This window comes from Rhinatrema bivittatum, chromosome 3 (genome assembly GCF_901001135.1).
Source record: "Rhinatrema bivittatum chromosome 3, aRhiBiv1.1, whole genome shotgun sequence".
NCBI lineage: Eukaryota > Metazoa > Chordata > Amphibia > Gymnophiona > Rhinatrematidae > Rhinatrema > Rhinatrema bivittatum.
Genome location: NC_042617.1, coordinates 56,889,250 through 56,902,842, shown reverse-complemented (window position 1 = coordinate 56,902,842; position 13,593 = coordinate 56,889,250). Strand labels below are relative to the sequence as shown.

The following is a 13,593-nucleotide window of genomic DNA, read 5'->3' as shown; positions in this document are numbered from 1 at the left end:
CGAGCGAGCAGATTAGCGGACCAGACCTACGAGAGCAAGTAGGCAATTAAACACGTTCCCCTTTTCACCCCCCCCCCCGAGCGCTCACTTCGCGGCGCGTGGCGATAAAAAAAAAAAAAAAAGCAATGCCGCCTCCCATTGTGTGCTTTTCGCCGCGCCACCGGCAGCGACGGCACCGCCAGCCGGGCGGCCGCCCGCCGCTCCTCCGGTCCGCACCACCTGCCCCCCCCCCGGGGACCCATGCGACAGCGACGCGACCCTCCGTCAGCCACCAATCCCCCCCCGGTACACTCATGACCGCGGCCCTTCCCCGGACCGCGGCCTCACTGCGATACGGCGACACGACCCCCCCCCCGTACGCCGCGCCACAGGCACAAAGACAGGGTCCCACGTGGACGCCCCCCCCCCCCCCCCCGACTACCATGCCGCCAGCAGGCCCCGCGATTCCAGCATGGCCGATGGGGAAGTTGAAAGGGCTCCACAGGGCTCCAACACGAGGGATATAAGGGCTCACGGCCTCCAACACGATCAGGGTAATAGGGGCGGGGCATGAGAGTTTTAGGGGGTCCCCCTGTTTTGTTTTGTAGCGAATGCGGCCTCCCGTAGAGTCATGGGTTCACATCCAACTCCAGACTTACAAAAAAAAAAAAAATATATATATATCTTATGCTCGATATAATGTTACAAAAAAAAAAAAATTTAAATAAGAAATTACTAAGGGAAAAAACAGGCATGGGGCAGCATGGGAATGTGAGAGGCGGGGGGTCACCCTCAGTACGGGGGATGCGGGACAGAAACACGAAAAGACACGCATGCGCGCGAAGCAGAGGAGGGGCAGCAACGGATGGGGATATTCAGGGAGGGAGGCGGACACTCCAAGGTCGGAGAACCAGCACAATCCGAAATAGGGGCACACAGAGAGAAGGGCACGGTTAGGTTATCTACGCGGCAGTGTCGGCACGGAAGGGGCTTAACACGATAGCATTCCAGTTACGCGAGATAAGGTTTCTGCATATGTCTTGGTCTTTGTTTTATGCAAATGGGCTCAGAGGCTACCTAAATAAATAAATAAATAAACAAACAAACAAATAAAAACCAACTCCAAAAAAACAAAACAAAAAAAACAAATGCAGAGGAGCGTGTCATTCTGGACAGAACAAGGTGTCATTTCAATGCTAACTAGTTCTTGCCTATTATAGTATTTCCGTAGGAGCAGCATGCCAGCACGCAAAGCATCGCGAGCTACAAAGATGGCCAAGAAGGCGGGCCAAAATCAAAGAATTACAAGATCCAAGGCATTCGCAGAAAGCGGCAAAAAAGGAAGAACGAACCATGAACCACCAACGCAACAACGAGCTCGCGGCAGGAGGAGGACAAGAGGAGGGCGAGGAGGAGCCCGTAAGGTCGGCCCCAGGGATCGAAGCAACGAAAGAGTCGAGCCGAACGTCGTGGAAATAGCCGAAGCTCCAGGAGACGGAACGGGCGCGGAGACAGCGCGGAACAAAACGAGAGAGGTCCCCAGCGACGAGACGAGCAGGGTGAGCGAACCAACGGATAGAACGCAGAGGGTGAGAGAACACTCGCCGCATTACCATAATTGGAGCAACGAAGCTTGGCAGGATGCTTCAGGATACGCGGGTTTCCAGGACAGAGATGACCAGACGCAAAATAGTTTCGAGTTCGACCATCAAGCAGGTTATCCGTGGCATCGTCAAGATAGCTCAGGATGGCACCAGAGAAAAAATCAGACTTGGAATAACAGAGAAAGGCGCGTCAGATGGGAAGAGGGAAGTGCGTATCCCCACTCGATCAGGAGACCACAGGATGGTCGGCATCAAGGACGGCAGTTCGATTATCATTATCACCCAGCAGATGGGGATTGGATCGAACCCCCTCGGAGACCTGCCCGGAGCCGAGACGGCGAGGTAGGACCATGGCATCTGCCACGATACACTCAACAAGCAGTCAACAATGACAGAGGAATAAGTCCAGAGGAAAGCGGGACAACAAAAAGAGAGCCAGACAGGCCTATCCCAGCAACCAGGCAAGTCACGAGAGAAGGGGTAACTTCATCACGAGAACAAAGAGGGCCGCCGGGCGACGAACACGATGAGGAGGAACAGCCATCGACAAGTTACGCAGCACACCAAGCAACAAGAGAACATCGCGTGGCGGGTGAGTGCTTGGCAAAAGATGCCGATTCGGGGATCGGTATACCACAGTATAATGCAGGGCACACGGGTATGCATGATAATTCAGGGTCGGGGAAAAAGAAGCAAAAGACAAAGCGCAAGCGCAGAGAGAGCACCAGCTCCAGTAGCTCATCCAGTTCCGCTAGTTCATCCTCAGATTCCGACAGTGACCAACAAGGACTCAACAGAGCTGGGGAAAAGGAGTCAAGAGGCCCACCAGCATTCACTACCCTATCGGAGCTTTGGGAAGAAGTACCCAAGCGATTAAGAAAGAAAATTCAAAAGAAAAAATACATCGACATCTTTACTATACTACTCGGAAGACGGAAAAACGAAGGGCGGAAGAAGTCCGCAGAAGGAAAGCACTACAAAGAGAGAGAGAGAAAAATACCGAAGACCATAGTTAATTGGATAACTGCCTTCTTATACATGGCCAGTGTAATTGGGAGGAAGGATCAGTCACAATACGGACCAATGTTGGCGTATGCAGTCAACATCATGAGATCATATCAACAACATGGGGGCTGGCCATGGCTGAATTATGACGAACAGTTCCGAGACAAAATGGAAGAGAACCGTCATATGACATGGGGAACGCAGGACGTCAGCTTATGGATTCAGCATATGACGTGCAAAAACACAGAGACATGGATGAAACCCAGGAATACTCGAAGATCATCTCCATTCAAGTACCCGTCAAAACAGCTATCAGCGCACGACAACAGCTGCTGGCGATACAACAAAGCCACATGTACATTTCAAGACTGCAAATTTAAACATGTTTGCACCATTTGCGCAGCACCACACCCAATGTCAAAATGTAACAAAAAGGCATTGCCAGGGAGTAAGGTTAATCCATGAGACGAGCCACTTCGAGAAAGCACCGTCACCAATACAGATGAGAGCTCTGAAATTATGGCTTGAACTATACCCAAACAAAGAGAAAGCAAACAAGATTTGGAATGGGTTCAAAGATGGGTTTGTCATCCCATTTCAGGGACAAATTCAAGGATCAACAATCAGCAACTCTCCCTCGGCAATTAAGCATGGGGATATCGTCCGTCAGAAGCTGCAAACAGAATTACAATTAGGAAGGATAGCAGGCCCATTTGTGCAACAGCCATTCCAACTGATGTTCCTATCACCGCTAGCGGTAATCCCGAAAAAGGAAAAAGGAAAGTTCCGGCTCATATTAAACTTGTCATCCCCGCCAGGCAAATCCGTAAACGACCACCTACCGCAAGAGGATTGTTCGGTGCAATACGCATCCTTCGATACCGCATTGGCACTGCTTCGGTCCTGCGGAAGAGGGGCCCTGATGGCAAAAGCAGACGTAGAATCCGCCTTCAGGTTGCTCCCAGTTCACCCAGACAGCTTCCCGCTACTGGGGTTCACATTTAATAACCAATTCTTCTTCGACAAATGCATGCCCATGGGATGTTCCATCTCATGCGCGTATTTCGAGCTTTTCAGCTCCTTCTTGCATTGGGTAGTAGCTAAGAAAGCGGAATCACACAATATTATCCATTACCTAGATGACTTTCTATTCGTGGGTCCCAAAGATTCCAACGCTTGCGGCAGCCTACTAGCCGACTTCCAGACAGTGGCAGCCGAATTGGGCGTACCATTAGCCAGCAACAAGACGGAAGGTCCAGTAACAACAATATCGTTCATGGGAATAGAGTTGGATTCCTTGCGAATGACAGCAAGATTACCGGAAGAAAAGGTTGACAAGCTGCGCAACATGATTCAACAAACGGGAGCAGCAAAGAAAATTACGCTAGAAATGGCACAAAGCATCTTAGGAACCCTCAATTTCGCATGTCGCGTGATACCCATGGGCAGAGCATTCATGAGAAGGTTAGCAACTGCAACGCTTGGGTTAAAGAAGCTGCATCATTATCTACGTGTATCAAAAGAGATTCGGGAGGACTTTAGGATATGGAACGATTTCCTAGTCAAATTCAACGGCATTTCAGTCATCCAAGACCCCCCGCTATCCAACCAGGATCTGAACATACAAACGGATGCATCAGGCGGATGGGGATTCGGCGCCTTATGCCAAGGGGCTTGGTGCGCCGAACCTTGGCCAGAGGAATGGAAAGAGAAGGGATTGACAAAAAATATCACCTTCTTAGAACTGTTTCCAATATGGGTCACATTGGTACTATGGAGCGACAAACTTAGGAACCGACACATAATATTCTGGTGTGACAACCAGGCAGTCGTCTACGTGCTGAACGCACAATCAGCAAAATGCCAGAGAGTAGTTAACTTGCTGAGAGAAATAGTGCTAGAGGCGCTGCGCAACAACATAACCTTGAGGGCTAGACACGTTCCAGGGGCATTAAATGGCGCGGCCGATGCGTTGTCGCGCGCTAAATGGCATCTATTTCGCAAACAGGTACCGACGGCAGACGAGACAGCAACAACAATGCCACATCGATTATGGCAAATTGGTCTTCAATAACAAGAGACTTACTCCAGAGATCCGTTGCACCGGCAACATGGACCTCATACCGACGCAGTTTTGACGAAGTCGCCAGTTTCCTCGGAAAGATCGGATGGTCACAGGGACCAGTAAGTGAAGAGCTATTGATCAAATTCATCATAACAGCGAAAGAAAGCGGAATGTCCAGGAATGCCGTTATCAAGCGCCTTGCGGGAGCAACATTCTTCCTCAAAGCATTCGGATGGGGCGACCCAACAAAATCATTCTTAGTAAAGAAGTTGCTCGCAGGATGGACAAGGAAGATAGGCCCAAAAAGGGATGACAGGCATCCCATTACCTACCATAGGCTGAAAGCGTTATGGGCAGCATTAGAAACAATTTGCAAATCGGCATTTGAGACCAAGCTCTTCAGGCTCGCCTTTTCGTTAGCATTCTACGGAGCATTTCTAGTCAGCGAACTGGTGGCCCGTAATAAAAAAGACGACGGAGAGAACGGATTACTGATAAAAAACGTTATATGCTCAGCGGAGATCCTACGGATAACTATAATCAGATCCAAGACCGATCAGCAAGGAAAAGGCACCACCTTAAGGCTCAATCCAGTGGTCGGTTGTAACACTTGCCCAATCTTTAATGCCAGAGAATACCTAGATATACGACCGGTGGGGAGAAAACACCTGCTGATACACCAAGACGGATCCCCGCTGACAAAATTTCAGCTGATAGCCGTACTAAAAACAGCGGCAAACAACTTACAATGGGACACTGGAAAATTCAGCTCGCACTCGTTCCGAATAGGCGCAGCTACAAGTGCAGCGCAGGCTGGATTGGACAAGGACACGATAAAAAAGATTGGGAGATGGAGATCAAATGCAGTTGACACATACGTACGGCTGGACAGGGTGGCTCCTAATCGAACTAATCAAACCTGTTAATTCTATTTTCCAGAGCAACAGAGGGCGCAGCGGACAGCTTGGATCATTGGCCACTCATACATAAGATGGGCGGCCAAGAGAGCGAACGGACGACCCTATGGACAGCACCTGGGCCTAGCTTCCCAGGGGTGGAGCGTTACATGGATAGGAAAACCCGGCATGCGATGGAAACAATTATTGCCCCTATTACGGCACCTGAGGGAATCCAAGGCGGCTCCAGAAGTGATCATAGTACATCTGGGGGGCAATGATTTGAATTCATTGACTTGCAAAAGACTAATCCAATTAGTAAAAGACGACTTAAAAATAATAGCAGGGTTATACCCTAAGGCAGCGGTGATCTGGTCAGAAATCATACCAAGGCCCAAGTGGACAGAATCCAAGTTATGGAACAGAGGTAGAAAGAAAGTGAACAGACAGTTGGAGAGGTGGGCAGGCAAAAGCGGGACTCAGCAGATCAGACACCAATGGGCAGAAGACAAGTGTCCGGGACTGTTCAGGGACAACGGGATACACCTGTCGGATATTGGGTATGATATATTCAATAATATGTTACAGGACGCAATCGAAGCAGGATATATAAGGAAGCAAAAGGCCGCAGCTAGCTAGGTTAGTGGGGGAACGCGAGGCAAGGGGTTACCTACCTCGCGTCTTGGCGGTTACCCGGGCCGGTCAAATATTGAGTAGGGGATGCCGGCGGCATCACCAGACGGAGTGGGAGCCGTCAGCGCCATGGGAGGTGCCGCTAAGGCGGGGCGCGATGAAAAGCGCCAAGGGCGGGACCCCCGCCAGGGTGAGGTCACGCGGCGGGGGATCCTGGCTACAGGACGCCTGGCTTGGTTACGGCAGGAGGTCAGAGGCAGCTCATCGGCTCGGGTATACCAGGAAGGTATTATATATGTTGTTAAACAATAAAAGCTGCGGCCTTTTTACACCAAACAACAGTTGTCAAGTGTTTGATGTTACTTAGAGTTATCATGAGGGAAAACAAACGGGGAAAAAGGGGGGACGGGAAAGAGGACGCCACACACTGAGAGTAAGTGGTGACTGCGTATGTTAAATACTTCTACCTTCCTTTGGAGATAGATCCTCCTTTCAGTGTTAGCTATTTTAAAAACTGAGGAGGTCCCATACATTATCTGTGATATGGGACAGCATGCATGTGCTCAATGGACCATGATAAAAGCTTCTAGATGCATTGCAGCAAAATTCACCAGCCAGGCTCTTCCGATGACATCACCCACCTGTGAATACTCACGTAAGAACATAAGAAATTGCCATGCTGGGTCAGACCAAGAGTCCATCAAGCTCAGCATCCTGTTTCCAACAGAGGCCAAACCAGGCCACAAGAACCTGGCAATTACATCTTGTTGTCTATGGAGAACACCTGTTACAGGAAAGCAACTTTTTCTTACTTTCCCGTTGAAAATTACCCAGGGGAATGTGCCTACAGAGACATGCACCTGCTTTTCTGTGGGTACTTTTCCCAGCCCAAACAACATGGTTAGTTTTGAAAATGTTGCCTCCCTGAAAAGGCAGGTAAACGTAGGTGTGGCGTTCCTCAGTGCACCTACTTTTACCTGCATACAGAATGCACAATTTTCAAATAACTCGTTTACTCAGGTGAATAGCCAGTTACATTGGTAGATGGCTTTTGAAAATTTCCCTCATTGGGAAATTATTTCCTATACTATGGCTTTTTAATTTATTCAGGAGTCTACCATGAGAGACATTATGAAATACCCTCTGAAAAGTCCTATACTATATTGTTCGGTTTGCCTTTATCCACATGCTTATGTACATCCGAAAAAAATTTTAATAGATTAGTAAGTCATGACTTCCCTTTGCTGAATCCATGCTGGCTTTTCTCCATTAAGCTATATTTCCTAAATGTCTGGTAATTCTATTCTTAAGAATAGCTTCCACTATTTTGCCTGGCTCCTGAGATCAGGCTCACTGGTCTTTAGCTTTCTGGTTCACCCATGGAACCCTTTGTAAAAAAAAATGACATTCTCTGAGGACAGTCGGGATGGCAGCCCTCACATTTGGGTGACTTCATGCAATGGAAGCCCGATTCTGAACTTTTATGTCAAAGTTTCTAGGACTTTTACTGTGCCTCCCTGAGCTTGCCCGGCATGTCATTATACCACACATCCACGCAGGAGCCCTTTCAGTCTCTTCTTTTCTGTGGAGCTCACTGGTTGCAGTTCCTCACTCTCCTGCTTCTAATCCTGTTCCTTACGGGGGGGGGTATTGTCGTAGGATCATTCCTCACAGGGCCCCCCTGGTCTTGTTTTACCTCCCGGTAGTTTCCCAGGTAGGGTTTTGGAGGTCATTTAAAAAAAAAAAAAAAGTTGCTTCTTGGTGCTAGGTTGGTGCACCATTGGTGCCCCAGTGGGCTGCAGCTAGTCCTCCTCTCTCTTGTACTGTGTTCAGAGTGGGATGAGCAAAATTGCTGGTACTTCACTTCAAGCTCAGGTGAAAAGATGAAGTGCAGGGCTCCTGTAGCTGTATAATTCACACCTGACTAAACAGAATTCCTGGCATGATAGAGCATACAGATCACAGAAGGATTAGGGGATGAAAGCATTCATTAATCTTTCTGACAAACTAGATTTAGCCTATTTCTAAAGCAGTGCTGTATAGACATTTTCTCCTGCTCTTGATGGCTTCCTCTGGCTTTCAAATATACTGCCATTTTTGGTCTTTCCAATGACACATAGCTACCTGAGGCATTATTTGATGTGCCAGTTTATTTCACCAAGACTGATTTTTTTTTTTTTTTTAAACTTTGAACTCACTGTGCTAGGTCTACCTATGTGGTATGTTGCAAACGGAGTCGTGAACAAAGCAAAACCACTCTTATGTAAATGTTATGTAAATGTGACATTTAATGCAAAAATTGATGGGGTAGTGAAATCAGGATAAACAAGGTATACTTTGCGTGTCTAAGCTATTAATCAATTGTGAATTAAATTAGTTACATTTAGAAACTGTTATTTTCCATTTTGTACTGCTATTAGTGAACTGAAAAACGGTACCTTTTGATTAATTTAGGCCACTTTTGAGTAATGACTTGCTTAATCCCTAAAAATTGAAAAGCTCCGTAAAATATTTCAATTTCCATAATGCAGATCAGTGGAAACAGTTTCCAAAATGTGAAAAGATTGAACAAATTTCAGCCCAGTGAATTTCTTTCAACCATAATAACAATGTAAATCTCATAAAAGGATTTCATTAATACCAAAGACATTACCCCTATATCAGAAAAAAAGAATTATAACAACAACTGCCTTATGTGAAAGCTGAAGTGTGCAGTATACTTTTATTTGCAGTGGGTGCAAGAGCACTTTCAAGTAAATGCAGAGTAAGACTAGACATACAGTATGTGAAGCTTAAATTTTATTTATTTATCTATTTATTTATTTATTTATTCATTCATTTATTTATTTATTTATTTATTTATTTAGCGTTTTTCTATACCAGCATTCAAGATTAGTATCACATCATGCTGGTTTACATTAAACAAGGGGGAGTAAAATAAATAACTAAACAGAACTATAACAAGTGTAATGAAAAAAACTGAAGTTACAATAAAACAGGATGCTAAAACTGGGTGGAAGAAAGTCTAAAGGAACTTAACAGTAAGAGCTTTTATTTACAGTATTATAAGAATGTCTGATTGTGGTTGTCGTTAATATACGATTCAAATAGGGTCTGGAAATGCTTGTTTGAATAACCACGTCTTAAGCCTTTTTCTGAATGTTCGAAGGCACGGTTCTTGACGAAGTTCCGGAGGAATGCATAATAGGACATACTACTGTGAGGTTTCTCAGATTTTAAAAGTGAGAGCTAATTTTGATTGGAAAACAGACATAGGGGTAGATTTTAAAAGCTCGGCGCGCGTAAATCCTGTTGGATTTACGCGCGCAGGGCACTCGTGCGCCGGCGTGCCTATTGGGGTAGATTTTAAAAGCCCTGCGCGCCGGCGCGCGCATAAGTCCCGGGGCTTCGTAAAAGGGGTGGGAGGGGCGTGTCCGGGGGCATGTCCTGGGTCCGGGGCGGGTCCGGGAGGGCAGTCCCGAGTCCCCCGGCACTGCGGCCTATGCTGGGTGATGCCGAGGCAGCGCGCGCAAGTTACGCAGGCCTCAAGTAGGCATAACTTGCACAACAAAGGTGGGGGGGGGGATTTAGGTAGGGCTGGGGGGTGGGTTAGATAGGGGAAGAGAGGGGAAGATGGGGGGACGCGGAAGGAAAGTTCCCTCCGAGGCCGCTCCGATTTCGGAGCGGCCTCGGAGGGAACGGAGGCAGGCTGCGCGGCTCGGCACGCGCAGGCTGCTGATTTTGCGCAGCCTTGTGCGCGCCGACCCCGGATTTTATAAGATACGCGCGGCTACGCACGTATCTTATAAAATCCGGCGTACATTTCTTTGCGCCGGTTGCACGAACAAAAGTACTTGCGCACGTACTTTTTTAAGATCTACCTCAAGTGTCTTTAACATAAAATTGCTCATTCAAAGAAACAGTTTCGCTACAATCCAGTTTTTGCATCCAAGTACAGAACTTTCCCGGACATGTTAATAATTAAATTAGCATAATCAGTTTTTCAGCTACATTTTTTAATCAAACCAGATAGTGCTTCTGTGACCTAGAGTGAAATATTGTCAGAGAAGTGCTTTCATTCAGTGTACTTCTGTGTATTTAGAGAGCAAAGGGAAAAGCAATGCATAATATGACATACTTCTGTGAGGTTTCTCAGATTTTAAAAGTGAGAGCTAATTCCTTTGTTGATCTCGCTGATGTCCTAAAATATTGAATTAAAGGCAACAACATTTCAGAACCTTTCACATCTGCAGTGATATGCACAACTATAGAACTTTGCTCTAAATTGGACCCTTGGTCTGACCCAGTAGGGCCATATCTGATGTTCTTATGTAAGAAAGATATGCCCTACTGGGTCAGACCAAGGGTCCATCAAGCCCAGTATCCTGTTTCCAACAGTGACCAATCCAGGCTACAAGTTCCTGGCAAGTACCCAAACATTAAACAGATCCCATGCTACTAATGCCACCAACAAGCAGTGGTTCTTCCCTATTAATAGGGAATAGCCAATGCTATTTTCCTGGGTGGGAACTTCTAAAATGGAACCTAATATCATGTAGCTACAGCATGGGTTATTTTTCCCTATATGCATCACCTTGCACTTATCCACATTAAAATTCACCTGGCATATGGATGCTCAATTTTCCAGTCTCACAAGGTCCTCCTATAATTTTTCACAATTTACTTGTGATTTAACTGCTCTGAATAATTTTGTGTCATCTGCAGATTTGATTATCTCACTCATCGAAACTCTTTCCAGATCATTTATAAATGTATTAAAAAGCACCGGTCCAAGTATAGATCCCTGAGGCACTCCACTGTTTACCTTTTTCCACTCTGAAAACAGACCATTTAATACTACTATTTCCTGTCTTTTAGCCAGTTTGCAATCCACAAAAGGACATAGCCTCCTATCCCATGACATTTTGGGTTTTTTTAGAAATTTCTTATGAGGGACTTTGTCAAACACCTTTTGAATAATTCAAATACACCACTTCTACCAGTTCACCTTTATCCATTTACTTATTCACCCCTTCAAAAAACTGTAGCAGATTTGTGAATCATGACTTCCCTTTGGTAAATCCATGCTGGCTGTGTCCCATTAAATCATATCTCTCTATATGTTCTGTGATTTTATTCTTTATAATAGTTTCCACAATTTTTCCTGGCACCAAAGTCTGGCTCACCAGTCTATAGTTTCCCACCTTCCAGTCTTCAGGTACAATGGATAATTTTAATGATAGTGTTATGGGAGTCTCTGTTTAGTGGACCCTTGGGCCGACCTGCTGGAGACTGGGAAAGGTGGTCAATGTCTCCAGTGAATAGCAGGTCAGGAGGCAGATGTTCAGGCAGAACGTAGATGCTCTTCACCCTGGAAGCTGGTACTCCCCCGGGAGGAGCCCGTAGGAGCCCAATCGCTGGGACTTAGGTGGCTTCACCCTTGGAAGCCGGTACTCCCCCGGGAGGAGCCCGAAGGAGCCCAACCGCTGGGACTTAGGGGGGTTGTGGATCAGGGCAGGTAACTGAAACCAGACTAGGACAGTAGCAATATTGTAACTGGGTTCGGGTTCTGGAACCAGGCAGGAACTGTAGCAAGACTCGGGTACTGGAACCAGGCAGGAACTGTAGCAGGACTTGGGTACTGGAACCAGGCAGGAACAGTAGTAGGATTCGGGTACTGGAACCAGGCAGGAACTGTAGCAGGATTCGGGTACTGGAACCAGGCAAGTATTATAGCAGGCAAGCAGGAACCAACCAGGTACTGTAGCCGGCAGGCGGGAACCAAGCAAGTACTGTAGCAGGCAGGCAGGAACCAGCAGGTACTGTAGCAAGCAAGCAGGGACCAAGCAGGTACTGTAGCAAGCAGGCGGGAACCAGCAGGTACGGTAGCAGGCAGGCAGGAACCAACAGGAACGGAGCAACAAAGGAAAGCGAGTCACTCCGGGGCACAGCGCAACAGGAAACCGGGAGGCTAATCCATTGCAAGGCAAAGACTGGATGGCCGCGGCCGGCTTATCAAGGCCGCGGTGTCTGACGTCAGGAGTTGGGCGGAGTCACCACTGGCGGGAAATGGCCCAGAAAAGCGCCCAATAGGCACGTGCGTGCGCCTAGGAGCCAAGCGTCCATGGGAGGGCTTGCAGCGGCGCAGCCCCAGCGGGGACGCCGCCAAACAGACCGCAAACCAAGCCTCTGGAAGCGGGAGCTAAGGGCCTGGTCGCCGTGCTCACGGCCAGAACCGCAACAGATAGGTTACATATTACTTTTAATAGGTCTGAAATTTCATTTTTTTAGTTCTTTCAGGATCATAGGATGTATACCATCCGGTCCAGGTGATTTGCTTCACTTCTGTTTGTTAGTCTAGCCTACAACATCTTCCAGGTTCACCATGATTTTGGTCAGATCATCTAAATAGTCACCCTTGAAAACCATTTCCAGAACGAATATCTCCCCAACATCCTCCTATGTAAACACTGAAGCAAAGAATTTATTTCGTCTTTCCGTGATGGCCTTTTCTTTCCTAAGTGCCCCTTTAACCCCTCAATCATCTAACGGTACAACCAACTCCCTGTCAGGCATCTTGCTTTGGATATATTTTAAAAAGTTTTTATTATGAGTTTTTTCCTTTATGGCTAACAAGCCGTTAAGCCCGTTAAAACGGGCTACATTACATTTTTTTTTCAGTCCATTTTCAAACACAGCCCCTCTCACCTCCCCCCTCCTCCCCCTCCCCCTCTCCCACTCTCACCTCCCTCTCCTCCCTCTCCCTCTCCCCCTCCCCCTCCCCTCCCTCTCCCCTCCCTCTCCTCCCCCTCCCCCTCTCACCTCCCTCCCCTCCACCTCTCACCTCCCTCTCCTCCCCCTCCCCCTCTCACCTCCCTCTCTCCTCACCTCTCCCTCCCACCTCCCTCTCTCCTCACCTCCCCTCCCCTCTCCCTCTCACCTCCCTCTCTCCTCACCTCCCCTCCCCCTCTCACCTCCCTCTCTCCTCACCTTCCCCCTCTCACCTCCTTCTCTCCTCCCCTCACTTCCCCCTCTCACCTCCCCCTCACTCCCCTCCTCTCTCCTCACCTCCCCTCCCACTCTCACTTCCCCCCCCAACTCTCACCACCGAGTTCACAGCTCCTCCCTGCCCCCGCCCCTCACTCTCCCTCCCTCCCTCACCACCGAGTTCGCTGCTCCTCGCCGCCCCCTCCCCTCACCACCGAGTTCGCTGCTCCTCGCTGCCGCCGCCGCCTCCCTCCCTCCCTCACCACCGAGTTCGCCGCCGCTCCTCGCTGTCGTCGCCGCCGCTCCTCACCGCCGATAGAGCTCCTTGCCGTCGCCATGTTTTTTAATAGCTGACGCTCCGCTTGACCGACGTGCTCGCCCGCACATGCGCGGTAGAGCTGCTCTCTACTGCGCATATGTGGCA

The 13,593-nt window shown here is 48.1% G+C and overlaps 1 protein-coding gene across 5 annotated transcripts in view; it reads left to right on the top strand.

Annotated features, from left to right (window-relative positions):
- Positions 1-13,593, top strand: part of HHAT (hedgehog acyltransferase) — a 598,180-nt gene that overhangs the window by 237,035 nt on the left and 347,552 nt on the right. The window lies entirely within an intron of this gene.